The sequence below is a fragment of the Octopus bimaculoides genome, chromosome 5 (genome assembly GCF_001194135.2).
Source record: "Octopus bimaculoides isolate UCB-OBI-ISO-001 chromosome 5, ASM119413v2, whole genome shotgun sequence".
NCBI lineage: Eukaryota > Metazoa > Mollusca > Cephalopoda > Octopoda > Octopodidae > Octopus > Octopus bimaculoides.
In genome coordinates this window covers 18968195-18983333 of record NC_068985.1, presented here as the reverse complement: position 1 = coordinate 18983333, position 15139 = coordinate 18968195, and the positions used below count along the sequence as shown (strand labels likewise).

Sequence of the window (15139 nt, the reverse complement as noted above, 5' to 3'; positions counted from 1 at the left end):
CTAAACAATAACCTAAATGAGGCTTTCTGGTTGTTTGATAATCTTATAACAACTAACACACAATAAGCTGTTTCCTTTCTATCGCTTTCATCATAATTTCAAGAGCTTCTCTTCCAAACTAGTAAGCTATGTCTACTCTCACTACCTCTCCTCTTTTCGTCATTCCTACTGAGTTTCAAAGTCCACACTATGCATTTTATTCAATTCTTTATCTCCTGAAGCCCTTGAAACTCTCCCTTCGCCAATATTTTCCCTGCAAACATCAGCTTACTGCTAGTTCCAGCTAACTACATTTGCCTTTCCAGTCTATTGCATAACTGATTATTGTATTAGTTGAGTATCATACTCAGCAGGTTTCCTGATATTCATGTATAGCAACCAGGTGATGAAGCATGAAAAAACAAAAAACTGACCACCAACCTCAATCATTTTATTTTTTAGTTTCAAACAACTCTTTGCTTTTTTTTTTATTATCAATATATTTGTCGATTATCTCTGACACTATTCATTTCAACACTGATCTGGTTTTAGAGTATTTAACCCATTAGCATTCAGATTACTCTGTCAAATATAATGCTTATATATTCACATTCATCATCATCATCATTTAACATCCGCTTGATGATGATGAATGTGAATATATAAGCATTGTTCTCAATTAATAGTGCGTTATCTTGTAGCTTCAAGATTTCAATGAAGTGATTGTTTATTTTTAGAATGACATTGTAGGATAGGTGTGAGAGGCTGGATTTGGCCAGTTTAAACATAAAACAGGTAGAATATTTGGGCTACATATGGACAATTTAAATGTTAAAGGGCTAAACACCTTTGTGGTGATATGCATTTTGAAAAGTAGAATATTTTACACTTAAAAAATAGTTCAACAGCTCAAAGCCACTTTCACATGGCTTAGTTAATCCATCATCTCTGACAAACTTATTTTTTAAGATTTAATTCATAGGAGTGGCTGTGTGGTAAGTAGCTTGCTTACCAACCGCATGGTTCCAGGTTCAGTCCCACTGCATGGCACCTTGGGCAAGTGTCTTCTACTATAGCCTCAGGCCAACCAAAGCCTTGTGAGTGAATTTGGTAGACAGCAACTGAAAGAAGCCCGTTGTATAGATATATATATGTCTGTGTCTATGTTTGTCCCCACCCATCATCGCTTAACAACCAATGTTGGAATGTTTACATCCCTGTCACTTAGTAGTTCAGCAAAAGAGACTGATAGAATAAGTATTAAGCTTACAAAGAATAAGTCTTAGGGTCAATTTGTTCAACTAAAGACAGTGCTCCAGTATGGCTGCAGTCAAATGACAAACAATTAAAAGCATAAAAGAAAGAATCCATAAAGATATACCAAGAAAGATTAAATTTAAGTACTAGTGTATTCATCTCTTTGTTCCATAAACTATTTTTTAAAAGAAATGAGATATTTTGAAAAAAATTGAAACAATACAAATCAGCTATTTCAAAGAACTTGTAGAAATGATTAAAAAAAAAAAAGATAGCAACAGAATGCAAAATCACATTGAGTAAATGTATTAAAACTGAAAAAGTAGAAATAAATGTGACTAAATGCACAGGAGCAGATTTATGCAAGGAAGTCAAATCAAGTGAAAGAAAATTTAGAATATAAGTACAACAAAATCTACAAAACTGATTACACTTCTGTTCCCAACAAATAACTATTTGAAGCAAATTATTTGTTAGTTTACTTATGTTGATTAGTTCAAAGGTATGAGTTTTGCTAGTAATAAAAGACAACTTGACCGTTAATAATTAACACCTGCATTACATCCTTAGCTATTAGGTTAGTACAAAAATAATTGTGGTTTTTGTTGATTTAAAGTATGATGTCTTATTTTTAAATAAACTTGAGTTTAACTCTTTCTCTGTAACATACAATTTTGAAGTGCCGATTTGGGTCTGATTTATCTAATTGTTTTGTTATCGATAATTGTTCTAGATAATTTTTTCTTGTTTAGGCTGTCAATTGAGAGGAAAAAAAAAACAGATACACGTGATTTTATTGTATGAATTTAAATGGAATGCAATGCAACAGAATCTACTTGCAGTACCAATGAATCATTTGGTCAGAGAATTATTAAGACTTACAATGAACAGCTCAACATTGGTTCCAAAAAGTTCATAATGGCAATGAGAGCTTTGGAGACGAGAAAGGCTGCAAATGGTCTTCTATGAATGATGCCCAACTCAGTGTCTTTATTGAAGCAGAATCAAGTAAAACATCTCAAGAGGTTGCAGACAATTCAACATCTGTACAATATTGCGAAAAAAAAAAAAGTTCAACAAATGCAAGCCACACAATCTGAACAAAATTTGTTTTTAAATTAAAAAGAAAATTGCCATTATGAAGTCTACTTATTTTGTGCAGCTAGAACAAATGATTTCTTGATTCCAATGCAAACTATGATAAAAAAAAAAAAAAATGAATTCTGTACAATGGTCGACTGTAATCTACACAGTGGTTGGACCAAGATGAAGTGCCAAAACACTTCCCAAGCTGAAGCTGTGTCAAAAGAAGGTTTTGGTCACTGTTTGGTGATTGGCAAGTGCAATCATCCACTACTTTTTCTGGAATCCTGGCAAAAGCATCACAACAGGGCAGTATGACTGGGAAACTGACAAAATGTATGAAGAACAGCAATGTTCACATGTGGTGTTGATCACTCAAAAAGGACCAAATCTTCTCCATGACAACACCCAAGCACATGTTTTACATATGACTCTGCACAAATTGAACAAAGTGGCATACAAAAATCTACCTCACTGAGTATGTTTTCCACACCACTTTCCCATGAATCTTGATGACTTCCTGCGAACACTTCCAACAACCAAACAGTAGATCCAAGTGCTTCGAAAGGTATTTTGAGCTACTTCTTTGTTTCTATACTACCAAATAAATTCATTTCTTGCTGGCAAAAATGGATTCTAATAGGAGTAATGTGGACTAACCACACGAAAAAAAAAAAAAGTCCAGGGATTAGAAAATATGCTGCAATAACCAAGATAACTATTCCATTCTGGAAAAATATTGAATTTCAGACCCACAGTGAGAACAGATTCTTTGAAAATGAACAGTTGCAACAGGTTATGCTTAAATTAGTTGTTTTCTGAATAAATTTACTCAATTTCATACACTTAAAAAAAAATTATAACTCAGGCTCCTATATCCTGAATGCACAAAAAGTGTTTTTATGAATATGTGCTACTGAAATTGGGGGACAGCTAATATGTCTATGAGTCCTTCATTCCATCAAATACAGTAAGTTTCCTACATTTGATGATAAATTATTTACTATTCTTAGATTTTGCATTGTAGCTGGAATTATAATTCAGTATTAGAGAAATGCTTTGCTCAATATCCACCATCTATAAGACTATAAAACTAATAGTTATATTTTATACTACATTCACTGAAACACCATATCTAATTTGAGGCTACACTGACAAGCTTGTTGAAGGGATTGAAATTATGACCTTTGGATCAATAGTCAGTTGTCTAACCTGTTAGTCACTGAAACATCTGGAAAGAAGAAAATGATAAGCTCAATTTACCATGAATCTCAGAAAATAAGTTGAGATGGAAGATAACAATTGCAAGGAAATGATAATGATATGAATGTGTGGCAAAAAAAGATAGTGAGAACCAAATGAACAAACTGGATTAGTAATAACTAAGTGGAAGTAAGCTAAAGCAAGCTTATAATATGGTAATGGTAATTTCTGAAAGAACTCTATAAGAACTCGCTAACAGAGGGAATGACTAAAGAATAAAATTACAAAGTCTGCAATAAAATAATGTGCAAATGTTGATGGTCTCAAATCATTATAAAGATGTATGTATATTGTTTAAATTTCTTCAGAAATGAAACTAACCTACAAACTGCAGAAATTATAAATAAAAAGCATTTCAATTTAAAAAAAAAAGGAAGAAGTAAACATTCACAGTGATTATGATATATTTACTTTGTAAAGTGGTTGGTATTTGGAAGACTTCATTGGTGCTGGTGCCACATAAGAAGCACTTTGTAAAGTGGCTGATGTTAGGAAGGGTATCCAGCCATAAAAATCGTGCCAAAGCAGACCTCTCCAATGCTGGTGCTACATAAAAAGCACCCAGCCCACTCTGTAAAGTGGTTGGTGTTAGGAAGGGCATCCAGCCATAAAGATCATGCCAAAACAGACAGTGGAACTGGCTTACCAGCTCCTGTCAAACTGCCCAACCCATGCCAGCATGAAAGATGGACATTAAATGATGATGAATATATTTTAAAAGCTCACATTGAAATAACTCTACTGGGGTTATCATCATTTAACATACATATTCCATATTGACATGGGTTGAACAGTTTGACAGGATCCAGCAGGTCAGAGGACTGTGTCCAAGCTCCAATGTCTGCTTTACATGGCTTCTATAGTTGGATATCATTCCTAACATATAACGCTTCAGCATTCAGGCTGCTCTGTCAAATGTGATGTTTACTTATTCACATTTTTTATAGTTAATCATACATCATATTGTGGCTTCAAAATTTCGATGATGTGACTGTTCATTTTCAGAATGTCATTGTAGGGTAGATGTGAGAGGCTGGATCAGGTCAGTTAGAACATAAAACAGGTAACATATTTAGGCCAAATATGGCTAGTTTAAATGCTAAAGGGCTAAAGTATAAAAGGAAAACAGTCTTTGAACACATGAGTGAATAGCTTGCTAACTTTATTTCATTAAAATTGAAATTACCTCTTACTATTTCAAATCTAAAACAACCACCGTTAAATGAAAATATTGTCACACAACTATTGTTATAAAAAGAGAAATGCTCGTTTAGATATAAAATACTATGATCAGTGCTCCAAGTGCCATATTCATATCATATCCACTTTAGCCCTGCTGATAGAAGTAGGACTGGTCTCAGTGTCTTTCATTGCGATTTTAAGACTGAATGACCAACCTATCTTGAACACTGGATATGTCAGCAACAGGGTTAAAGAGTCCACTCTGCTTGTATATATTTTTTTTTTCTTGTATTATTATTATTATTACTCAGCTGACAGAGTTCATGTCTTTTCCGTTTGACAATGTGTGGATTACATTGGTGGCAGAAATTGTTAAGTGGCTCTTAATGATGTCAGTAAGCATGCAATAACTAAATTTTAAGAGAAAAAGAAGCTATTCATGAAAGGAATTTCCTCTTCGGATATACATAAGCAGGACTATATAAAGTAATATTAAAAACAATGTTGTACCTCCTATACAATCGAAAATGACACGGAAAGAGACAGAGACACTTATCAGATAGGACTAGGATAAATATTTAATAGATATCAAATGTGAATTGAAGAAGGAAACTGAATTCAGACAAATTTTATAACCATATAAGAACAAAAATATGCAAGTATAAGAACTTCAGTGACTAGAGATATAAAAAATAAGTGGAAATGTGTATGTGTGTCTGTATGTGTGATTTGTTTCTTTCATGCCATTTTTCCATGCCAGCTGAAGTTGGATGAATGCATACTGAAGTAGTATTTTAAAGCTAGATGCCCTTTCTGTCACTAATCCTTACCTGTATTTCAAGTCATGAATTTACTTTTTTAAAATCCTCTTGCCTTTGAAGTTACTGAGCTATTAGACAATTTCTTAGCAGTGAGTGTCAACAAACATCAGCACCTTTTACTCAACACTTTTCATGCAAGGACACAGAATATAAACCTGGACACAGAATATAAACCTACACACAGATGCATATACATAGATCTTTCCAGTACTTTCACCTACCCTTATATAATACAGAGTAACAAAATATTTCCTCTATATAACACCGGTGCTTGTCCCTCTATCATATTCTTGCCTCTTAATGCTTGACATAAAGCCATCTCCTTTTCTACAACAATGCCACTCTTCTTCTTTGTCTTTCTCCCAGTACACTGTAATGTGGTTGGCATTAGAAAGAGCATCCTGTTATAGAAACATACCAAAGTAGACTTCAAGCCCTGAAGCAGTCTTCCAACTTATCGAATCCTGTCAAACCATCTAACTGATGTCAGTATGAAAGATGGACATTAAATTATGAAATACATGCATACACACACATGCAACAAGCTTCCAAACAGCTTCTGTCAATCAAAATCACTACAAGGTATTAGTCGGCCTGAGACTACAGTAGAACACACTTGCCCAAAATGTCATGCAGTGAGATATTACTCAAGACCATGTGGTAACAAAGTGAACTCCATATCCATACTGTGTTCACAGAGCAGTAGAATATCTTTCCAGGGTAGCAAGACTGAGCAAGATCATATAGAAGACCAGTATGTATTCCTGTTCCATGCCTATGATGTTGTCAAAGAGAAGGTAAAGAGCCAATACAGTTTGGCATTAGTGTCACTGAAGGCAGACCAACATTGAACTGTCTGAGAGACTCTAGCTCCAGATATATTTTCTATTAAATCACTGCCAGTACTTGACTGGCATGACTGGTACCAATACTTTTTTTATTGAGCTTGGAAGGACAAAAGACAAAATTGGCCTTACTGAGATTTAAACAGAATGTAATGAGCTGAAACAAATACTGCAACACTAACAATTCTACCATCAACTACTATATATATATAAGCTAATGAAGTTCATTACATAACCCTTATTTTTTCTGGTGTCACTTCTTTGTTCTTATATATATATATATATATATATATATATATCTATATATATATATATTAAATATATACTTTTATAAAACAAAATTTTACAAAATATATAGTATCTGTTAACAGTCTTAGCAAAACCCCACAGGTGAGTTTTTGTGTATATATATATATATATATATGTCTCTTAAAAGATAGAGCTCAAAATCGATGCATTGAAGATACTTTATTGCAGAGACAATTATAACCCTAACCCTGGATACTCTATTGTAATGTGCATAGGTTTGGCTTATTGTGGTTGTTTCTGCTATTATAATTGTTGCTGCAATAAAGTATCTTCAATGCATTGATTTTGAGCTCTATCTTTTAAGAGACATATATATATATATATATATATGCTTAGTGCTGACTGTCAGAAGAAAAAGTACTTCGTATCAAAGATTATATTTTAATTTTGGTCAAGTTAATCTCTTACTACTCTGAGTTTCACCCAAGAGAGAAAGAGTGCCTGTTAGTGTGTGTGTGTGTGTGTAAATAGAGAGACAGACAGAGAGGCGAGTGTTAAACTGGTCATCTGACATAACAGCTTCCTCATATGTTGTTATGGTTCCCACTTCAATCTCCACTACATTAACTTTCATAACTTCCACTCTTCACCTCCTCTCCAGCAATTATCTTCCTCCTATCATCTATAATTATTTCACCTTATCACCATATCTACCTAGTCAGATCTTCAGTATCCTTTCCATATCACTTTATGCAGTTTCCTAACAACTTCCTTTCAAAAACAACAAGAACCACATAACCATTACTCAAATTAATGGGGGCAAACAAACTTATATAGTACCCTTACTTCTTGTAACTTTCAGTTGTCATGCTACAGATGCTGATTAATCAGCTTTAATAAGATTTCTTAGCTATGCCATTCCTCAATAAAGTCATGTTGCCTCAAGAAAAAAATTACTTTGTACCTTAACAGTTGCTTACTTAATATAAAGATTTTAATTCATCCTCCTATAAAAAAAAAAATACTAAAGCCACAGTCAGCAACATTTCGAATAAATTCCAGAAGAAAGGAATCTGATAAATAAAATTTTTTGCCAACAATCACATCGACTTGGCTTACCAATGTCTTTCTTTTGGCTCCTTCTCTTACTGGTGCTGTTCTCTCTTCTGAACCTAGATCTCAAACAAAATATTTCATTAAATACGCTTGTTTGCGTCTGAACTAATATCACTTCTACATTGATCGTCATCAAACAAAATCTACAATCCTTCATTTAATCCTTTTGGAATGAGTATTAAATGAACATTGCTGTATGAATATTAATACATTCATACCAGTCCAAATCACACAAAAGCAAGCCTTTGATTTGTTTAATCAGTAAAACTTGTTGAATTCCATTTTCATCTCTATTAAATAGTGCACGGACACTACTTCATTACGATAAAATTGAATGTCTTTTTTCTTGCGCATCTGATGTGTATTTTTTTTTTAAACATTTGAAGACGTTATCTTTATATTCTAGTATGATATCGAACTATGAAAAAAGCTTCACTAGTTAAAGTTTTAAGCTGACAGTCCTCATTTATCAACGACAGGCCTACTTACAAAATTATATTTCTATTTTTAAGAAATATAAAATATATTGTCTTTTTAACTGTGTGGTTACAGAAACTGCGAAACGTAAAATGGTTTTACTCGAAGAAAACGTCTCTAAAGAGCTTACTCAAGATCCACAACTTAGACCAACATTCTGTACACCTTTAAAAATTAAGGACCAAAAGATTCTTCCCTAAATCAAATGATTTGTAGAAACTTTGTTGATAGAATAATGATTAAGAAACTGGAAACCTAAAGGTGTTTCTTCCGGCTTGTCACATTCTCAGTTCAAATTACACCTAGATCATTTTACCTTTCATTCTTTCGAGGTCGATAACCTACCGGTCAAGTACTGGAATCAATGGCATCGACTAACCCACTCCCCTCAAAACTACTGGCCTTGTGCCTAAATTTGAGCCCATTATTGTCATCCGCGTTATTATTATTATTCATTAAAAGAAATGACAACACTCGTAACAAAAGCAAATCTAACTATTCGATCCTTGCATTTCAGGATCATAAGCTACTCTTGCATTTCAGGATCATAAGCTACTCTTGCATTTCTTCAAAACCTCCATTAGCTTCCTGTAAATCTAGTGGTTTTTACCCTACACCCACCCGATTTGAAATATTTATATTAATGAGAGATAATCAGAACAAGAATTAACTTCCCTGAGTTGAGCTACAAGAGGGAATAGCACCCTTCGAAACATTTTTTTTTAAAATTTGTTAAAGGATCTTTAACTAGAAAGCTATGAAGTTGCCTTTATTTTTATATAATTGAAACTCTAGAAGATATTCTAAAGTAAATATATCTTCATAAATGTGCGCTGGATTTATAATTAAAAAAACAATCAGAGAAAAATGATAGTTTTTTATGAAGATGGTTGATGGTGTTGAACAAATATTATTGTAGTCGTGAGAACTTCAGTGTCTTCTACTTCTTATCGCAACCGGCTGAAGAGAGAGTAGGACTGTTAAATAAGATGTCCTTAGATACTAAACTTATTTCTGAATAATAAAGCCTTTTTCTTAAACGAATTTTAATTGATAGAAAAGAATGAAGTAACTCCGATACTACCGAAATCCAAAGACACCCTTCTACGTTCTCTTGAAATGGTGTATCACATTTTTTTTTAAACTTCCGCACCAGAGACTATTACACTTTTCGGTCCCATGTTCTAGAAAGTGGATAGTCATGAAATTATTCCTCATGCTTTTTCAATAAAATTACAACAACGTAATATTTTTAATGGTAGAATCGTAACTAAATGTCTACAATAGACATAGTCGTGAACGAGTGACAACAAAATAAGGGGGTGTAGTTTTCCTCGTCACCATTCTTGTCGCCTAATAATCGCTAATATTCCATCAAGTGTCCACCACAAAATACCCATGTCTCCACTCAGTCGCTTTACAACGATTATATTCATTATTAATTTCTAAAAATTCACACTAGTATCAAGACTTTAGTTTTCAAATATTGTCTTTTAAACATTCTACAGAATTGATTGCCAACACACTAACCGAAAAAAAAAAAAACCTGTTTTTAATTCTAGTCTTCCGATCGTGAAGCCCCACCCTAGAAAACGACAGTTCTTACTCTCGGTAGTATTACAACTACAAGATGTGCTGAGTTCACATTTAGATAGAGATAAGCAAAAGCTAAAATGTTATTGCTAGAGGAAATGGTAGTGAGAGAGAAAAAAAACAATAAAAAGAAAAAGAAAAACTTTACATTCATGAGAATGACATTAACATTTATCAGCAGGAATTTAAAAGGGGGGACAAAACACTAGAAATTTAGGAAACCAATAGGGAGCGGAGGGGAGTAAGTGAACAAATGCAACAACTCTTAGGCCTTTGTTACTAAATATCAATAAATTATTTGCCAAATTCCAAACTACATGCAAGTGAAATGTGTTGATCACACTAACTGAAGACGAGTAAACGATTGAAGTTGTGATGACATTTTGAAGAATAGTGGAATCTTTGAAATAATCTTTGTTCCATTTTCACAACAGGAGTAACTAATCGACAACACACTCACTACACATAGTAGGAGATAAGAAAAAAGTCATACTAGTTACCTAGAGATAATAATGTACGTGTACACAAAATATATGAACTTTTGACAACAAATTATATTAGAAGAACAATAAAAGTTGCTTATCTAATCTACAATGAGGTCTGATCGTCTTGGTTTTTAAGGAGATTACAAAAGTAAGGCGAGGGGTACATGTCACACAACAGTGGAAATAAGACTACCCGAAAATAGCAGGGTGACAGATATTCACAAGTAAACGTAATATACACACACCATACATCTACCTACATCTGTCAATGTGTGTATGTGTATAAAATGTAAGTATGTGTGTATGATGCCGCATACACGTGTGTACTACTTTATTTAAAAGTAAATCACTGAATCTGGAGATTGAAATAAAGATATCGAATATCAAAGAAGATATAAATTAAGGTGACAAGGATGATACCGAAAGTGATATTGGTAGGTACAATGGAAATTAGACACTACAAACAAACAAACAAATATTGACAACACCACTAACAACAACTGAAATAAATAGAAGGGAAAAACTTTTTCCGGGTGAATTTATATTCTCATAAGACATAATTAGCAATCGAATCCCAGTTTGGGAAGTCCACAGAAAGAGGTTTTTCACGTTCCTCATACGAAAATCATTATTTGATTTATTCAACTTTTGACGCCATGTAAAAATGTAATAATAGCATTAGTATAATAATAGTGTGTGTGTATATATATATATATATATATATATGCGTGTGTGTAATGTTTCATTCTGAATAGTGTTTTTAATAGCTTTTTCATGCATGCTTTAAACATTAGTCAGTTACGAATAAATAAATTTTAAGTAGAAAAAGTATGTACGAACATTTCTATAAATGACAATGATAGGAAGAGGAAAGGAGTAATGTCAGTTTGGGAAAATAAAGTCTCGACATTGAAAAGGGGTCCAGATTACAGTATTCGGGGACACATAAAGCTTAGTGGTAGGGAAGATATTCGTTTCAAAGCAGTCGCCACAGACCACTTGGTGAACGTAAGGTTAGTGTTAGAAGGAAAGAAATGTATTCATGCACGCATGAGAATGAATAGTTATGATTAAAGAAGAACAAGTTTAATGTATTTGAATTAAATTTATATTGTGAATAGAAAAATGTTAAAACTTGCCTCAACAAAGAGCTGAAATCCAAGGTCGAGATTTTGAACTCCAAATCCTTCGCCACAGAGAGACTACATATTTTGTTGAAGTAGGCATTCATTGAAGATAACTCAACCACTTTCTCGTGAGTTCTGTCCAACAGTAGGATACATGTAACAAATACAGTAATCTTTAAGTTTCAATTTAACCAATTTGCCATATGGAGATAGGGAAATTTAAAAACTCGCTTGTGATAACAAGCTTCCAGCTAATCTTGTGCTTTTAGGGCACCGACTGACATGAATTTCAGTAAAATTTTCCGACATATAAAGTCAGCCTTTCATTGCAGATATTGTGATAAATAGCATATATAAGTTAATCCGGGAGAATATATTAGAAGTCAAGGAAATGACAACTTCAATTTTAAAACAAGATGCGGTAGATTTGGAGTGTTTCAAGCAGTTTCTTCCGCCATGATGTCAGCTTTTATGACTAATGTGTTTCTGGAATCGGAAAACATTCGAACTGCGTCTTTAATTTAATTCCAGAAGTAACAAGTCTTTCCATTGATAAAATAATTTCACCACTTGTAAACTGCTGGTCAAAGTAATTGCTAATATACCTGAGAGTTGTCGGTAATATTTTGTAGAACTACTTTTCCCGATGTGAGTTCGCCAAGTTAGTACTACGCCATGAACAGATAACTCTAGTTTTCTAGGTTTTAGAGAAGTATTCTCCAAGAAATGTTCTATTATAATTCCATTCACACCTCGGGTACCTAAAAGGAATCGATACCAGTTCTTTATTTTATCAACCCAGAGAGGATGTAAGGCTGAATTGATCTCGATGAATTTTAATTCGGAACACGTTTTCTCCGATATTGGTTATTGAAATTGTACTCTTAGAGAACTAAAAATCTGATTAAGTACAAAATTTTGAAGTTAATAAATTAACGTTTACGATGAATATATTTAAGTATTATTTGGCTTTACTTATCCAACACTGAGCAAGCTTTTAATTAAATATGTATTACATCAAACATTTGGAAATCAAACATTACTAATGAAAAAATTCAACTTATCTTTCTGTATCAGATTTATAGATTGTTCTGTGATTTCTGATGTGATGAGAAACCTAAACGGGGAGCAATACGTTAGGTTTATTCAGTCAAGAAAGAAGCTGAGATAGAATTGGAAGTTTATTTTGAGAATGAGAAGCAAGAAAATAATCCTGATTGCAAGGCGCAAAGATTTTATAAACCCAGTTTGCACTGGGAAGAAATGTGCTCCAGTACATACTGTTGCACATGTTCTTGTTCATAATAAAAAGAAAGAATCACGAAAAAGTTATTATAAAATGAGTTTCGAATGTGTGATATGAATGACAGTAAAAATAATAGGACAGCTATTGAGGGTTACTTCCTCTTGCTTATTAAGATAATCAATGAGATAAATATAGAGGAAGCTGTAAATTCATGTTAAAAACAAAAAGATTATGTAGGGACTGTGTTAGTTACTTGACTGGTATAACAATGTTGTCTCAAATTGTTACAAAGGCAACTAAAGAGCAGTTACAGAGGTCTTACACTAATGGATAAAATATTAAAGTAGTTGAAAGTTTTGGTAGAGTGAATAGATAATAGGTTTAGTTTGGAATCACAAATGCTTCAAGAAATGTCCTCAGTACAAAATAACACTACTTGGTATTTTCCATTCTAGAGAAGGCCTCGTGTTATCTTTTGTATTTCCTACAGCTGTAAACTTGTATTTCCTATAGCTTTCAACTTGCAGTTATTCATGAAAAATGCTGTGTGGATTTCTCCAATCTTGGAGGCCCTGCAAAGGGAATGAGCACAGCTTCTCCTTTTAGACAAAGACCACACAAAAACTTTTTTTAAATAAATAAAGCTCTAACCATAGAAGAACGGTCATGAGCTCCAAAAGTCTGCAGTCCAGCCTGAAAAGAACTGAAATGCTAACTAGCAACAGGAAACATAAAATATCAGCATTTTCTAAGAAGAGGCTTTGCTTTACAAAAATAAGTGAGATGTATTGAAAAACTTAATTCTTTCTACTTGACAGCCAATCAATGGGATCACTGGCATATTAACAGGACATCTGGTCAGTTCCTCATTGGTCAATTCATCACAAGATAATTCCTTGCCTGGTCAACTTAGACTGCCAGCCACCAGGTTATTATTATTAGACTGCCAGTCACCAGGATATTCAAGTGACATTAAGAAATAAATACTTCTTGTTGATATTAAGAAATGAGATAATTTCAAATGATGAAAAATAAATTCAATTTTCTAAATAATTTTTAAAGCATTTGCTTACATCATGTAAATTCATATTCAATGAAATATATATCAATATTTAAAACATTAGTCCAAAATTAGAAACCAATATTTAAAACATTGGGTCTGGTTTGTCTACTGAATATTTTTTCATGCTTTTTCCATTTGTTCTGTTATATTTGTGTGTGTCACAAGAAATTAACATCACTAGATTCTTGATAAACTCTGAGTTATCCAATGCACCTCATTGCCATGGATACCACCCACACAGCGTACATACATAGGTACATTCATAAGTAGGCAATCAAGTAGGTAAATAGGTAGGTAAGTATGTAAGATTTTTGGTGGTTAGGTTAATTATATAGATTGTTAGTTACTTAGTTAATTATGTAGGTAGGTAGGTAGATAGGTGGGGAGATAGGCAAATAAACAGGTAGGTAGGAAAGTAGGTAGGGAGGCAGGTAGGTAGGTAGATAAGTAGGTAAATAGGTAGTACAGACAGGCATAAACATACACAGACACATACATGCACATACACACCATACATACACACACCACATATAAGCACATACACACATGCATATGTAGGCATGCATACACATGCACAGGCACACAGACATATGTAGGCATGCATACACAACAGGCGCACATACACACACACACAAACTTACATGTACAGACACACACAAGCACACATAGAAGCAGAAGTACACACACACACCTGCATACATACACAAATACACAAGCAAACATACACAGACACAGGAATACACACACAAAAGAATACATACATGCATACATACATATGCAAGCACACACACATGCGCACAACAAGGTCTTGGACAAACAATTGATTAGTTAGTTGGATATTTAGCCAGTTGACTAATAATAAAGAAGTGGAATCAAACCAGTGCTTGTGTTAATATTGACATAATGAATCTCCCTACACAAAATAAGACTAAAGATAACTCAGATCACTAAGACCAAAAAAAATTTACTCAATACCATGAGAGGAGAACAGTATATAATGAAAAATTTCATAGTATTGATGGCCATCATTGACTTTTTCGTTTTCTCCATCTTTTCCACAGCATACTCTCATTACTCTCTTTACTTGTTTCAGTCATTTGACTGCAGCCATGCTGGAGCACCACCTTTAGTCAAGAAAATCGACCCCAGGACTTATTTTTTGTAAGCCTAGTACTTATTCTATCGGTGTCTTTTTGCTGAAATGCTAAGTTATGGGGACGTAAACACACCAGCATCGGTTGTCAAGCGATGGTGGAGGGACAAACACACAGACACACAAGTACACACATCATCATCATCATCATCGTTGTTTAACGTCCGCTTTCCATGCTAGCATATATATATATATATATA

General features: G+C 33.6%; 1 protein-coding gene across 3 annotated transcripts in view; it reads right to left on the bottom strand.

Annotated features, from left to right (window-relative positions):
- LOC106874504 (cytoplasmic protein NCK1) overlaps nucleotides 1-12210 on the bottom strand; it is an 89955-nt gene extending 77745 nt beyond the window's left edge. Inside the window, exon 1 of one of the 3 annotated variants that reach the window (XM_014922252.2) lies at nucleotides 11490-12210. The gene's annotated coding sequence lies outside the window, so the exon portion shown is untranslated. Of the gene's footprint in view, nucleotides 1-2118; nucleotides 2263-11489 lie in introns of those variants that run through there. The other 2 variants (XM_014922249.2, XM_014922250.2) reach the window with 2 other exon arrangements.
- Nucleotides 12211-15139: the final 2929 nt, after the last annotated feature.